This window comes from Lactuca serriola, chromosome 5, assembly GCF_051521515.1.
Source record: "Lactuca serriola cultivar US96UC23 chromosome 5, Lser_US96UC23_V15, whole genome shotgun sequence".
NCBI classification, from domain to species: Eukaryota; Viridiplantae; Streptophyta; class Magnoliopsida; order Asterales; family Asteraceae; genus Lactuca; species Lactuca serriola.
Genome location: NC_136412.1, coordinates 228,410,041 through 228,425,169, shown reverse-complemented (window position 1 = coordinate 228,425,169; position 15,129 = coordinate 228,410,041).

Sequence of the window (15,129 nt, the reverse complement as noted above, 5' to 3'; positions counted from 1 at the left end):
GAATATTTAATACCCTTATTTTTAAATCTGAATTTTTTAAATTAATTTAAATTTAATTCTAACATAATTTGTAAGAATATTTGATTTCATTCTGTTAGAATTGCATAAAATCAAACATAAACTAGTGAATATATATTTGATTTTATTCTTGCAGAATATGGTTATATTCAACGGTAACATTTTCTAAAGAATACAAGTCTTCTTGCACTAATAATATATCAAATAATTACATTGTTTGAATGTGATACAAATACCATTCTTGAATAATAACAACATTCTGAAAGAATAACAAGTATAATTCTTAAAAAATAACAAGATTCTTAAAATATGAGTGTAATCAATCTTTAATTCATTCTTCAAGCCTTTTCTATCATGTTTTCAAACCATTTTTCAAATCATTCCTATCACAAATACAACAAAAACTAAGAATGGTTAGAAAAAATATCAGATTCTTTAAGAATGAGTTTACTGAACCTGTTCATTTTGTGAGAAAATATCATAGCAAATCAATTACAAAAAAGGCAAACATAGATTCTAAAAGAATGATTAACTCTAAAGTGCAATTTCCATATATTATGACAGAATGTATATGTCATTTTAAATTTTGACAGAATGCATATAATATTTTAAAATGACATATATATTCTGATAGAATAATCAGGGCAACAACATTATCAGTTAATAATAATTGATCCATTCTACAAGAATAATCAATTAACATATTGGATCATGAATGATTCCAATCTTTATTGTTTTTTTAATTATACTTAAGCCATTATATAGGAACGTATGTATCAAGAATTACACACAAACTCCAAAGACAAGTAACCATTACACATCTAAAAACAATTAATATATTGATTAAAAAAGTCACTACAATATTTATCATTTTAACTTATGAAAGCTTTAGCATTCCAAATCCAAAACAAAATACACAAACAAATTAACTTTTCAATATATACTTATGATTTGATAAAATTCTTATTTTTATACTACACAAGATAATATTTACTAACTATTACAAATCTTGTTTTTGTGTGTTTGGGATAACAATACATACCATGCTTTTCATTTTAGTATCCTTAATTTTTTTAGTTTAATAACCATTACCTAAAAATGTATTGGGGTTTTACTCATCGACTAAACCACCCAACATTTTCAAACGCTAATTGGAAATTTGGAATAAATAGAATAACATACCTTCATTTCGGTACCTGCACTTTGGAACGCCTCTTCTAATTGGATAATTGGAATCCTCCTGTTCTTCAGATTACAATTAAAAAAAGAGAAATCAACACTAAGTCCAAGTTAAAATTTTGGCCTATTTCTTGTGTTCTTACCGACTTATATACGAAGACCCATCACCTATAGGTGGTATCAGAATTTAGAGGAGATAAATGATTGCGGCAAGAAGGAGGTAGAAGTGGCCGACAGTGGAGAAAGAGGAGGAAGAAATTGGGTAGAGTAATGAGTCGCTGATCATTATTCCAGTGAAAAATGACGGCAACGCCGGTAGCTGTAAGAAAGAAGGAGGTTGCACCGGTGGTGAGGGATGAAGTCGCGAACAGAGAACGACAATAACGTAGATGCAAATGTGAAGGTAGGGGTTTGAATTGATTATCCTTATTTAAAGGGTATTAAATGTTTTAAATAATTACTAAAATTAAATATGGTAAAGATTACTATTATACCCTTTAACAATTTAATAAATATTTAATATTTCCTAATTTTTTATTGGAGCATTCAGGAACACAATACTTGTGAAAAACATATGAACCTATCTCTCTCTCTCTCTCTCTCTCTCTATATATATATATATATATATATATATATATATATATACACACACACACACACACACACACTAGACAAATGTTCGTGCATTGCGCAAAAACACCTATATAGTTGAAATCTTTACAAATATATGTTTTTTTAAATACAACAATAACCGTTTAATCTCAATCGTTTGAATGACTTATAATCGCGAGTTACTCTTGAATAAAATTAAATATAATTATATGGTTTAATGTTATTTATAATTGTTGTTAATGTTAATTAATTTTTAAAATTTATTTGCTTAACGTTTTAGTTTCTATCATTATAATTTTTTAAAACATCATACATTGTTTTTTGATTTTAAAGGTAACAAAATAATCATTTATATAGAGTTATTTTTAACAATTGTTATTGTAATCTATTTTAAATTACTTATTTGAAAACTTTTGACGATTATAAAAATATCTTTAGAAAATATTTTAGTTAAATTGATATTACAATTTAGCTTTGCATTTAGCACTATAATTTATCACTTTTAACTATTTACAAAATATTCTTTGGGTTTTTTAAGTGGAACTGAAATTTATATTTAAGTTGACACTGTAATGTGTAGAAACACATATATAGTTGAAGTCTTTACAAAAATATTTTTTTTTAATATAACAATAACGTTGTTGTTAAATTTGATATAATAATTTGTATACTAAATTGATATAATATTTTGATTATTTTGAATTATATTATAATATATATATATATATATATATATATATATATATATATATATATATATATATATCTATATCTATTATAACTTCATAATCTCAATCGTTTGAATGAATTCTACCAGCAAGTTACACATTAATAAAATTAAATATAATATATGGTTTAATGTTATTTATAATTGTTGTTATTGTTAATTAATTTTTTTAAAATTTATTTGCTTAATGTTTTAATTTCTTTCATAATAATTATTTAAAACATCAAACATTGTTTTTGTTTTTAAATGTAAAAATATAATCATTTATATAAAATTATTTTTAAGTATTGCTATTGTAAGTTATTTTAAGCTACTTATTTGAAAACTCTTAACGGTTATAAAAATATATTTAGGAAATATTTTAGTTAAATTTAGATTATAATTTAGTTTTTGCATTTATCACTTTTAACTATTTACAAAATATTCTTTGGTTTTTTAAGTGGAACTGAAATTATATTTAAGTTTACATTGTAATGTTATATTTAAATTAACAATTTAAGTATTTTGTCCAGACTGTTCAAAAGTTGTAGCTTTAAACTGATAATGGTTTACATATAACAACATATTAAATCTAATAAATTATGTATAATATATTAAAAGTTAAAGACATAACTTTATAAGTAGAAGTAAATATATTAGTTTAAAATTAAAATTTATTTTATTTATAATACACTTTAGGTTTGATATTTATTTAATCTTATTAACCAACTTATAATCGTTATTAGAAAAACCCTATAATTTATCACTTTTAACTATTTACAAAATATTCTTTGGGTTGTTTAAGTTAAACTAAAATTTATATTTAAGTTGACCCTATAATGTCATATTTAATTAATAATTTGAGTATTTTATACAAATTGTTCCAAAATTATATCTTTAAAATGATAATGGTTAACATCCAACAATATATTTAAACTAACAAATTAAGTATGTTAAAAGTTAAAAAAACATTGCTTTATAATTAGAAGTAAGATATAATTTTAATATTGAAATTTAGTTTATATATGATTACACTTTAGAATTGATATTTATTTAAGCTAATTAACTAAATTATAATTATTATTAGAAAGAAATTGAAAACTCATTGGAGTTTAGAAATTGAAAACTCATTGGAGTTTCAAATGAATGTGGTGAAAGAAAAAATGCATGAGAGTTTCAAATGAATGTGGTGAAAGGAAAAATGCTTCATTTATAAGTATACTAGACGAATTCTCGCGCGTTGCGCGGCGTAGGTTAAACATATATTGTTAGAATATAGTTTTCAGACACCTTTTAGTTAATTCGATTAATCAATTTAGGTTCTTTTATTATTATATTTAATGTTTTCCTTTTAACTATGTTAAAAATATATATTGAATTTTTTTTAAACATTATTTGATATTTTACTTTAGGTTTTAAATTTTACACTAAATTTGTAAGCTTATTTGATATATTAATGTATGTTATTTATCTAACTATATATTGAAGTTAACAAATTAAGTATATCATATTGATAAGTCACAAATTCTTCCATTTATGATAATGTTTACAACTAAAAGCATATTTAAGTTAATAAATTAAGCATATTGTATGGAAATATGAAAAGTTGGGAGTTTCAAATGAATGTGGTGATAGAAAAAATATTTCCTTTATAATATAGTATGATATGATATGATGATGATAGTTTATACAATTATTTGATAATGTTATAAACCGCTTAAAATTATGTAAATTATATATCAAACGTATGATAATCTATATATAACGGGTAACAAAATGTATGAACAAAAATATGAACTACAACTTTTGGTAACATAAAAATACAAAAACATTTGTTATAACATTTGTATTAAAATATATATATATATATATATATATATATATATATATATATATATATATATATACAACGAATAATAAAAATTATGAAAAATAAACACTACAACTTTTAATAACATAAAAACAGTAAAATATTTATTATTACATTTAGATTAACTTTTCATATTTAAATCACAAATCTTCAAATATATTAATGTTTTTAATTAGCAAAACTTTACAACCTTATAAAAGAAAAGAAAATAAAAAGTTATTAGTGATTACTAATTAATAATCATAAGTTAAAAACTCTTGAGTTGTAACTAATAAATATACATAAATTAGAAAACTCTTGAATTGTAGTGCGAGTTTCAAATGAATACGGTACTTGGAAATGTATTATTATTATTATTATTATTATTATTATTATTATTATTATTATTATTATTATTATATTCATCTAAATAATTGGTTTTGATGCATCATTTTAATCCCTTCAATTCTTAAACATAAAGATATTTAATTATAATTTTATAACATACATAAGTGCATATATATGTTAAACAAGTCACGTATAATATATATTTTCGTAAACGTCATATGTAATTTTTGTCGTATTAATATGGATAAATTATTTTTATATGAAGAACATATCATGATAAGTCATCATAATTACATATCAAATGTTAAAAATTATGTTATCTTTTAAATATTGTATTGTAAATATGTTGTGTAGGATAACCCAACAAAAAATAATAGAAAATAAACATAATCAAAATAGAAAAACTACAATCAAATAAATAAGAACATTGGGTGGTTGAATATATAAATAAAAATGTTACATAAATATACATTTAAATCAAAAGAAAAAACTAACATTCGTCTACTTTGCTAAAAAAAAAAACTATATCTGTTTTCTGAATCTTCTTTCTTTTTTTAACATCATTCAACCATAGAAACTTGATGACAATTTTTTACTAATCTGCAATCAAAATGTTTTTCTTGAAAAAGAAGAATGAGAAAGATATTCCAAGCAAAACATTGATGTTTGGAGACTCACATTCAAGATTGAGTAATACATACAAATCACATATAAAGATCAAATGAGAAATTGAATATAAAGAAAGTATAGAAAAGCTTCATTTGTTTTGGTTGAAAGAAAAAATCATATTACAATTACCATTGATGCGGCATAACCCATTTCTTCAAATCATCATATTTGGATCCTCAATGCTTCAACCATATGAAAACTTTTGAATCATAATATCTTGAAAGAGAAGAATGAGAAAGATATTCCAAGCAAAACATTGATGTCTGGAGAGTCACATTCAAGATTGAGTAATACATACAAATCACATATAAATATAAAATGAGAAATTGAATAAAAAGAAAGAATAGAAAAACTTCATTTATTTTGGTTAAAAGAAAAATCATATTACAATTTCCATCAATGCGACATAACTCATTTCTTCAAATCATCATATTTTGATCGTGAATGCTTCAACTATATGCAAACTTTTGAATCATAATATCTTCAACCAAATGACGACTTTATAAGTATGTATGATAATGATAATAATGATAATGATGTATGTGTGTATATATATATATATATATATATATATATATATATATATATATATATATATATATATATATATAGGTTCAGGTTCATTTGAAACCATGCTAATTTTGTGAGACCGTGAGACCAAATCTAAAAATAATTTTAAAATACAAAATAAAAGGAAAAATTCAAAAATTCTTTTTTTAATTATTATTTTCGGAACTTTAATTATCTAAAAAAATAAAAAAATTAAATAAAAAAAAAACGGAATACGTGAAATATTCTAATAGAATATTACACTGTAAATATTTTAATGTGATTTTTAAAATGGTAAAATATTTTACTAGATTTGTGAGATATGTAGAATATTCTAACATTCTACTAGAATATGTAAAAAAAATATTTTATTTATTTATTTATATTTTTTTTGGTATTTTTTTTGGAAAATATAAATTCCAAAAATAATATTTGAAAAAAATATTTCAAAAATTTTCAATTATTTTACATTTTAAAAATGTTTTTTTTATCTACTAAATGAGTGGCTAGGATTACGTCTCACGGTCTCACAAAATTAGACCGTCTCACATGAACGTAACCCTATATATATATATATATATATGATTTAGTTATTTTGTTTTTTACATCTATTGTGTGTGTGTATACACAATTTTAGACTAATGAATGAATAAAATCAATGGTCATGATCTTAGGGTCTACGATATAACTTTCAGCAGAATAGTGTTTTGGTCAATTACCTATATAAAAAAAAGTAAGTTTTTGGATTTTAAGCGATAATTAATTTCCGTTTTTTATATCTGAATTTTTGAATTAATTTTATTATAATTTCTAATACTAACTGATTTTATTCTGTCAGAATGACAGAGAGACAAACATTAGAGACGCACAAACCTAGGATCCAATCTGATCCAATCCGGTCAACAATCCGATCCGGTCAAATCCCATCCGGATCCGATCAACAATCCGAATCCGATTTGAAACCGGTTTAATCTGGATTTTTTTTTGTTTTACCAGATTTTTCGACGGTTTAAGAACCGTTTTTTGTAGAATCCGGTTTGTGATCCGTGGGTAAATCCGATTTCGAGTCTGAAAAGTCAAATCAGTTTGAATCCGGTCACCGATTTAATCCGATCCGGTTTGGTCAAAACCGGTTTTCACAGAAACCGGTTTTCGGATCGGATCGGTTTCATTTCGAGGATCCGGTTTTTGTGTGCACCTTTATCAAACATAAACTAGTAAATATATTTTCGATTTTATTATTGCAGAATATGGTTCATTCAATATAATTTTTATAATTAACATGTTTAAAGTATAATACAACATATTATCAAAAATAAAGTTTTCTAAAGAATACATATTTTATTTTTTAAGAATTAGTAATTACATTAATTCGTACAGAATAAGACTTACATTTATTCTTAAAGATTAAAACTAAGAATGGGTAAAAAAAAAATAAAAAATCTAACAAAAACACTAATCTATTCTGAAAAAATATTATTGTTAAGAAACACTTTATACATTCTGGCAAAATACATTCTGCTAGAATACTCTCGTTCTCCATGTTTTATTTTTTTTTTCCATATCAATGGCAGTCTCTTCAAAATCTATATCTACAAAGAAAACATAATCAACTTTAAAATATTAAAACTTTTAGTGTATTCTAAAAGAATAAGACTATAAATTCTAATAGAATGTGTTAGACATTAAAGACTTTTAATTTATTCTAACAAAATATAATACTCGAGTCACTTGATCATGTATTCCCCGAGTCACTTGATCCAAATAATCGACTTAATCTAATTACAATGATTCTAGAGCCTACATTGTAGCTAACATAGAGGACAATATGTTGGAAAAATGTGATATTATTACAAGCAAGATGTGGGAAATATGACAGTTCAAAGCTCACAAAAATTTTCTAAACAAAGTAGAAGTGCTAAAAATATAGTTGTAACATCCAATGTTCGAAGGACGGTAACACAGCCGATATTAATCCAATTAAAATGACTTCAGAACCTAACTTGTATCTAACACAAAGGAGAACATGCATAAAAAAACTTCAAATCATTCCAAGCTAGCATGAGAGAGATATGATAGTTCAAAGATTAAAAAAAAATTAGCTGAAATATTTGATTCAAGCATTTTAGCAAACAATTGGTGGGCAAAATCGGGTGCTCATATCTTTATACTCCATTTGATAAAACATACAACATATGTAATTAATAAATACATGAATGTGACTAAATTTACAATAAAAGTGTGTATACCTTCAAATACTAACGAGTAATTTGAGATTCCATGCCATAAAATCGAGATTCCATTATGACATAATTAGAACTTGATCTTCCATCCCGTCAGAATTGATGTCAAATACACCCATAATATATATATATATATATATATATATATATATATATATATATACCTTGGTTCCTTTATTAATAATGGTTCTCTATTGAACTTTTCCACACACACACACACACACACATATATATATATATATATATATATATATATATATATATATATATGTGTGTGTGTGTGTGTATGTGTGTGGAAAAGTTCAATAGAGAACCATTATTAATAAAAGAACCAATGAACCAATCCAAAGTGTCGAAATTTAAAGCAATCAACCGCACAAAAAAAGTTGTAGACTTTTACAATGGATGCACATGCACCAGATTATAATAAAACTCACTTACTTTTTTTTTAGTTTAACTTGTTTTTAGTCAATGCTTTTTTATAAAAAAAACCCCGAATATATCATTATTCGTGATTTTTCGTCATCTTTCCATAGAGATCCATAATGATATATAAAAAATGAATTTTTTTTTTCAAAAAACTCACTTCATTTTCTTTGTTTGTTGAAAAGCAGGTATGTTTTTTATAGAAAAAAAATTAATAAATATATCAAAATTCATACTTTTTTGTACTCTTTAAACATAGATTCATATTGATGTTAAAAAAATCGATATTTCAGTTTAGATTCACATTGTGAACCTGTTCAGATTCATATTGTGAACCTGTTTAGATTCACATTGTGAACTTTCTTAGATTCATAGTGTGCATAATAGTAAGTCAGATTCTGTGACAATAGTCAACTTTGGGTCAAGTCAAAGTCAAACAAAGTCAACGAGTCAAACCGGTCGACTCAATTAGCCCTTGTATATTAGGATTTACGTTATGTAATTACTGTACAACTCACTATTTTAATGAGAAAACATCATTTGGAAAATGCTGTATTTAATTTTCCTTAGCCTTGATAGTGCTAAACAATGAACCAAAGCGATAAAACAATGTTGCATACTCATCGGGAGTGTGTAAGATCCTAAAACATGGCTTAACGGGGTTTACGGACCTTGCGTTGCGAAGTCGGACACTAAAAAAGGTCATAAACGGAACCTCTCTGAATCTCTTTCACTCTATCTCTCTCTATTTCAAATCTCTCCCAAATCTCTCCCAGAATGTGGAATCTCTCCCAAATCTCTCAAAGAATGTGGAATCTCTTCCAAATCTCTCTCAAAAACCTCTTTTGAATTTTATAATCATTTGGGGCATCCCGACACTTGTCTTGGTGAAAAACCACTCGAAGCAGGAAAATTCATTGGAAATTAGCTTTTATGGACCGAAGTCCCTTTATAAGGACCAAACTCTTCTTGAGCTGAAGCCCCAAGGATCAAGACCGAAGTCTCCTTGTCTAACCGCAGCCAGTAAGCCGCAGCCAGTGAAGCCGCAGCCTCCGAACCGCAGTCATCACACCCGGGCACCGCATCCGAACTCGCCTCCAGTCCTTCCTGACGAACCCGCCTGCGGTACCTCCTCGGACCGCAGCCCCTTACCCTCTGGATCCACTTCAGCGACCAAACCCCACTTCGAACCCGAGGCTGTTAAGACCGGAATCACTCTCCTGGCTTCGGATTTTCCATATTTTTCCCGGTTTTCGACCCCAACTCCGTTTTAAGCTCATTTTTAATTATTTTAGCGGGGATTTTCACCCAAACTTATATTTGACATATAAGATTCCAAATATTCATAAATCCATCATATTTTTAAGGAAATCCTTATTTAAGAATAAAATCCATTAAATAAGATTTTGTGGTGGAGTGTTGACTCTTCCATAAGGTTTGACACAAGCAACTACCCCCATACCCACTCCATGACCAGCCATTGTCCTCACTACCATCCCTAGTTACTTCATAGTCCCTTCCACTCATTTCTCAGCTATAATCACGTCCAAATAGCTGAAAAACTCTCTCTCTCTCTCTCTCTCTCTCTCTCTCTCTGTCTCTCTTCATTTCACTCACTTCACTCATTTCCACCAAAGATCAAACACCTCTTTTCTCTCAAATTCTCTCACACAAATTTGAGATTTCCAGGGCATTTTTCAAGCTTTCCTCCTGTATTTGGTAAGTATCATCACCCTCCTTATGGTTATTACATTTCCTTTTACTCAAATCATTGATTCCTTACACAAACTCCATCAATATTGTGTTAGATTCTCGAATCTTCAAGCAATCCTTCAAGTGTTCTTGAGTTGAACACTTCTCTATTTCAACATCCACCCTCTAAGAACACATAAGGTGAGTTCATACCCCCATATTTTCATGTTTCCTTAAGTTTTAAGGGGGAGAATAAAAGTTAAAACACCAAGTACACAACTAAATTCTTCTAACAGATTTAATCAGAAAAGTTGGACTCCATTCACGGACTGTTTTGGGCAACTTAAACATTTTAGTTTTCAAAACTGTTCTAGGTGAAAATAGTTCAAGTTCGTAGATTTAAAATGACTACTTGCACATCTCCATAAGAGTTTTCTACAATTTATGGTGATTTTTACAAAACTACCTATCATTTCATGAACAAATCTGGACCAGTATGTGATTATGGACTCTTTCACACAAGTTAGAGGTCACTAAAAATCATGGGAAAATTTATGAACAAACTAGACTCATTTTCCAAACTCTCAGAATTTTCGGATTTTGATTTGGACTTGTGATGATTTTTCTACAAATTTTCTAAGAATAGTAATAGAAAATGTTAACAACAGAAAAATATTATCAACTTCATTTCGCCTTGTAACATGTTGAGCAAGGTGTATATCTTTATGTGATTGATTATTATTGCAACATATGATATTTTGTATTAGTATGTAGATATAAATCAGTTTAAGAAATGGATTTTTGCTATATAAAGCATAGAAAATAACAAATTGTTATAATCTAGGTACATCCAATACATACAAACAATTGGATAAACTATGTTAAGTATAGTTTGTGTACGTTACTACCACTACTATTGTTTTGATAAACTATAATAGGTATAGTTTATGATACATTACATAACACACTCATTACAAAAAGGGTACATTTATACAAAAAGAGATTTTCATTACATTACACGTAAATTCGTTAATGACTTTTGTGAGACATGCGCTTCACTTTATAGAATAAGTCCTATATTGTAACCAGAGTCTCCTGGACGGAGAGCGTGATAGTTGTATATAGATCTATATTGGGTCTGACAAACCCACACCTTAGCTGCATCAACAGCTAGACCGGCAGGTCTGAAGTGACAAATATCATAACATTTCTGACGCCTGAAGAACATCGCTTCAGGCCAGCTAGGTCATAACATGGTTATAATAACTCACATTATGTATTAATAAACATATTATTTACGGGGATTTCATTGAAACCAAACGAGTTTATATCGAATTAAACTTGCATCGTTTTACTATAAATATGACAAATTACTTGTGCATTCCGGTCTTTGGATTTTAAGACCACATTTACACATTAAGGAAAATATTGGATTTTCTGGAATGTTCACTACTTTTACAAGAAAAGGTTTTCATAACTACATACAAAAGCTTATGAACTCACCAACCTTTGTGTTGACACTTTTTCAAACAACTTGTATTCTCAGGAAATCACTAAACAGGTTATCAAGTGCTTTTGAGGATGGGACGTTAAGGCGTCAAACATTTCACATTTTGTCAACATATTGTAATTGATTTGGAAACATGTAATTCATACAATGATGTAACTTTTTCAATTATATATATGTTGGTTGTGTTTACTTCAATCACTATTGCAATGGTTGTTATGATACTATACATGAAGTCCTCCACCCCCGGACGTTTCCGCCATCATTGGTTTGGGCGTGTGACAGATTCACAATGTGAATCTGAACTGTTCGAACTTTTTCACATTGTGAATGTTAAAAATTGAAATATTTACAATTTAGATTCAAAGTGTGAATCTACACTGATCAATTACTTATGCATTCCGGTCTTTGGATTTTAAGACTACATTTACACATTAAGGAAAATATTGGATTTTCTGGAATGTTCACTACTTTTACAAGAAAAGGTTTTCATAACTACATACAAAAGCTTATGAACTCACCAACCTTTGTGTTGACACTTTTTCAAACAACTTGTATTCTCAGGAAATCACTAAACAGGTTATCAAGTGCTTTTGAGGAGGGGACGTTAAGGCGTCAAACATTTCACATTTTGTCAACATATTGTAATTGATTTGGAAACATGTAATTCATACAATGATGTAACTTTTTCAATTATATATATGTTGGTTGTGTTTACTTCAATCACTATTGCAATGGTTTTTATGATACTATACATGAAGTCCTCCACCCCCGGACGTTTCCGCCATCATTGGTTTGGGCGTGTTACAGATTCACAATGTGAATCTGAACTGTTCGAACTTTTTCACATTGTGAATGTTAAAAATTGAAATATTTACAATTTAGATTCAAAGTGTGAATCTACACTGATCAAGGTTTTTTTTAGTCAGTGTTGATGTTTATTAATAGAGTAAAAAAAATTAATATTTTTGGTATAATTATTATTTTTTTTGATAAAAATAAACTTAAATATTGAAAAAAAACTCACAAAACGAAGTGGGTTTTTTTCGAAAAAAAAAGTTCATTTTGATATATCAACATAGATCTTTATGGAAAGATGACGAAAAATCAAGAACAACGGTATATTCGGGTTTTTTTTTGATAAAAAATGTGGCCTAGAAAAAATTTAAACGATAAAAAGAAGAGAGTTTTTTTGTAAGGAGGTAGACTTTTTGGTATAATCTGGTATGCGTGCATTCAATGTACACGTGTATATGTATTTCCTTGGCCGTTGATCATTATGATTTTCGATGCTCATGATTGGTTCATTGGTTCCTTGTTAATTATGGTTCTCTATTGAACTTCTTACACACACACACACACACACACACACACACATATATATATATATATATATATATATATATATATATATATATATATATATATATATATATATATATATATATATAAGAGTGAGATCCGTTGAGAAATTATAGTTCTCCGAGAACTAAAAATGAAAAGTTAGATAAAAATTAACTCATTAAAGGCATGATCGTCATCTTACCACTTTATTTAACGTTTATTTTTTTTATGTTATTGGAAATATTAAGAAAAATGTCTAAAATTTAAGATTATAAATAAAAATTTTGGATTTTTTTTAGTAAAAATAATAATTTTTGATTTCTTTATAAAATACAGATTTTTCAATTTTTTTTTTTTATAAAAATGAACTTTTAAAAAATTGATTTTTTTTAAAACTAGTAAATTTTTAAAAATCTATAAGTTTTAGAAAAAAATGGAATATTAAAAAAAACAATAATTTTTTTAACAAAAAAGAAATCAACGTTCTAGGTGCATATATGCATATTTTTTCAAGTGCATATATATATTTTTCTTATACTATAATAATCGTGAGTAAATCATAAAAAACCGTTTTTATTTATTGATCTATAACCACAGTAATACAAGTTTTTTATTCGATACAAAATAAAATATAAAAAAAAAACAAAAAATAGTACAAGATTTCATAGCCTTTTCGTTTCTTCGAGTCACGATCTTCATATTTGCTTCAATATTTTCCACAAATTCGTCCAAATCTAGAAGAAAATAATAAAAAAAGTTGATTAATGCAAGAACACTAAAAAATGCATATGTATATATCGTGTTAGATTCACATGTGATTATATCATGTAAGATTCACATGTGATATTCAGATGTGATTGTATCTTTTAAGGCTCAAATTTGAATTTCACAAGGGAAAAAATAATAATGATTAACACTCACACAAAATGCATGTATACATAGACGTAATTCATAATTCACTTGTGATTTACATATAAATCACATGTAATTCATATGCGAATTACATGTGAATCATATGTGAATCACATATGAATTATATGTGACACATGTAATTCATATATGATTCAGTTATGATTTACATGTAAATCACATGTAATTCACATGTGATTCACTTGTGATTTACATGTAATTCATATATGAAGTATATGTGATTCACTTGTAATTCATATGTGATTAACTTGTGATTTATATGTGAATCACTACACACGTATAGTCTTGCTTCCAATTAATTACTAAAATATTATGTCATTTTACACAAATCACATATAATTTGTAATTGGTTATTGTCATTGGCAAATTAATTACTACACACATATAGGTATGCTTCGGATTAATCATAGTCGAAACTGTGAAAAATCAACATATTAGGGATATGCATATATAAAAATATAGATATATGCACATGTGGACATTTGTTTAATAACAGTAGGAAAATCTCAAGTTATACTTTAGAAAACTACAAAATAGACTTCAATATTGCATAAATTTAATGAAAAAACTAGACACATACTTGTAGAAGCTTCCTGTGAGCGTAAAGTTGCATCAAACCCTTTATGCATGAAGGAAAGTTGAGTGAAAGTAACCAAAAATGCTCCATAACCAAACTGACATAAACAGTTGATCAACTCATATATCACATACATTACAAGATCATATTCATGGATATAGGCTTTAGCAACAAGTGTTGCTTAATTATCTTTTACATTAAGAGGTGCAAACATAGATACTAGAAATCAATAATCAAGCTTTAAGAAAGACATACAGAGCGGGGTATCAGCCTAGGTTGGGAAGTTGTCTTTGTAGGTGTCTTAACAAATGACTCATCTTCTAAAGAATGATGATGATGATCATCATCAGCCATAGCCATAGTTGAAGTTGGGACATTTCTTATTGTCCAAAAATAACCTCTATTTGGTGGAGTTGAACTTCCAGCCAATGATCTTGCAGACCTGCAAATAGATTTCATAGTAGTTTCATCAGATTAAAA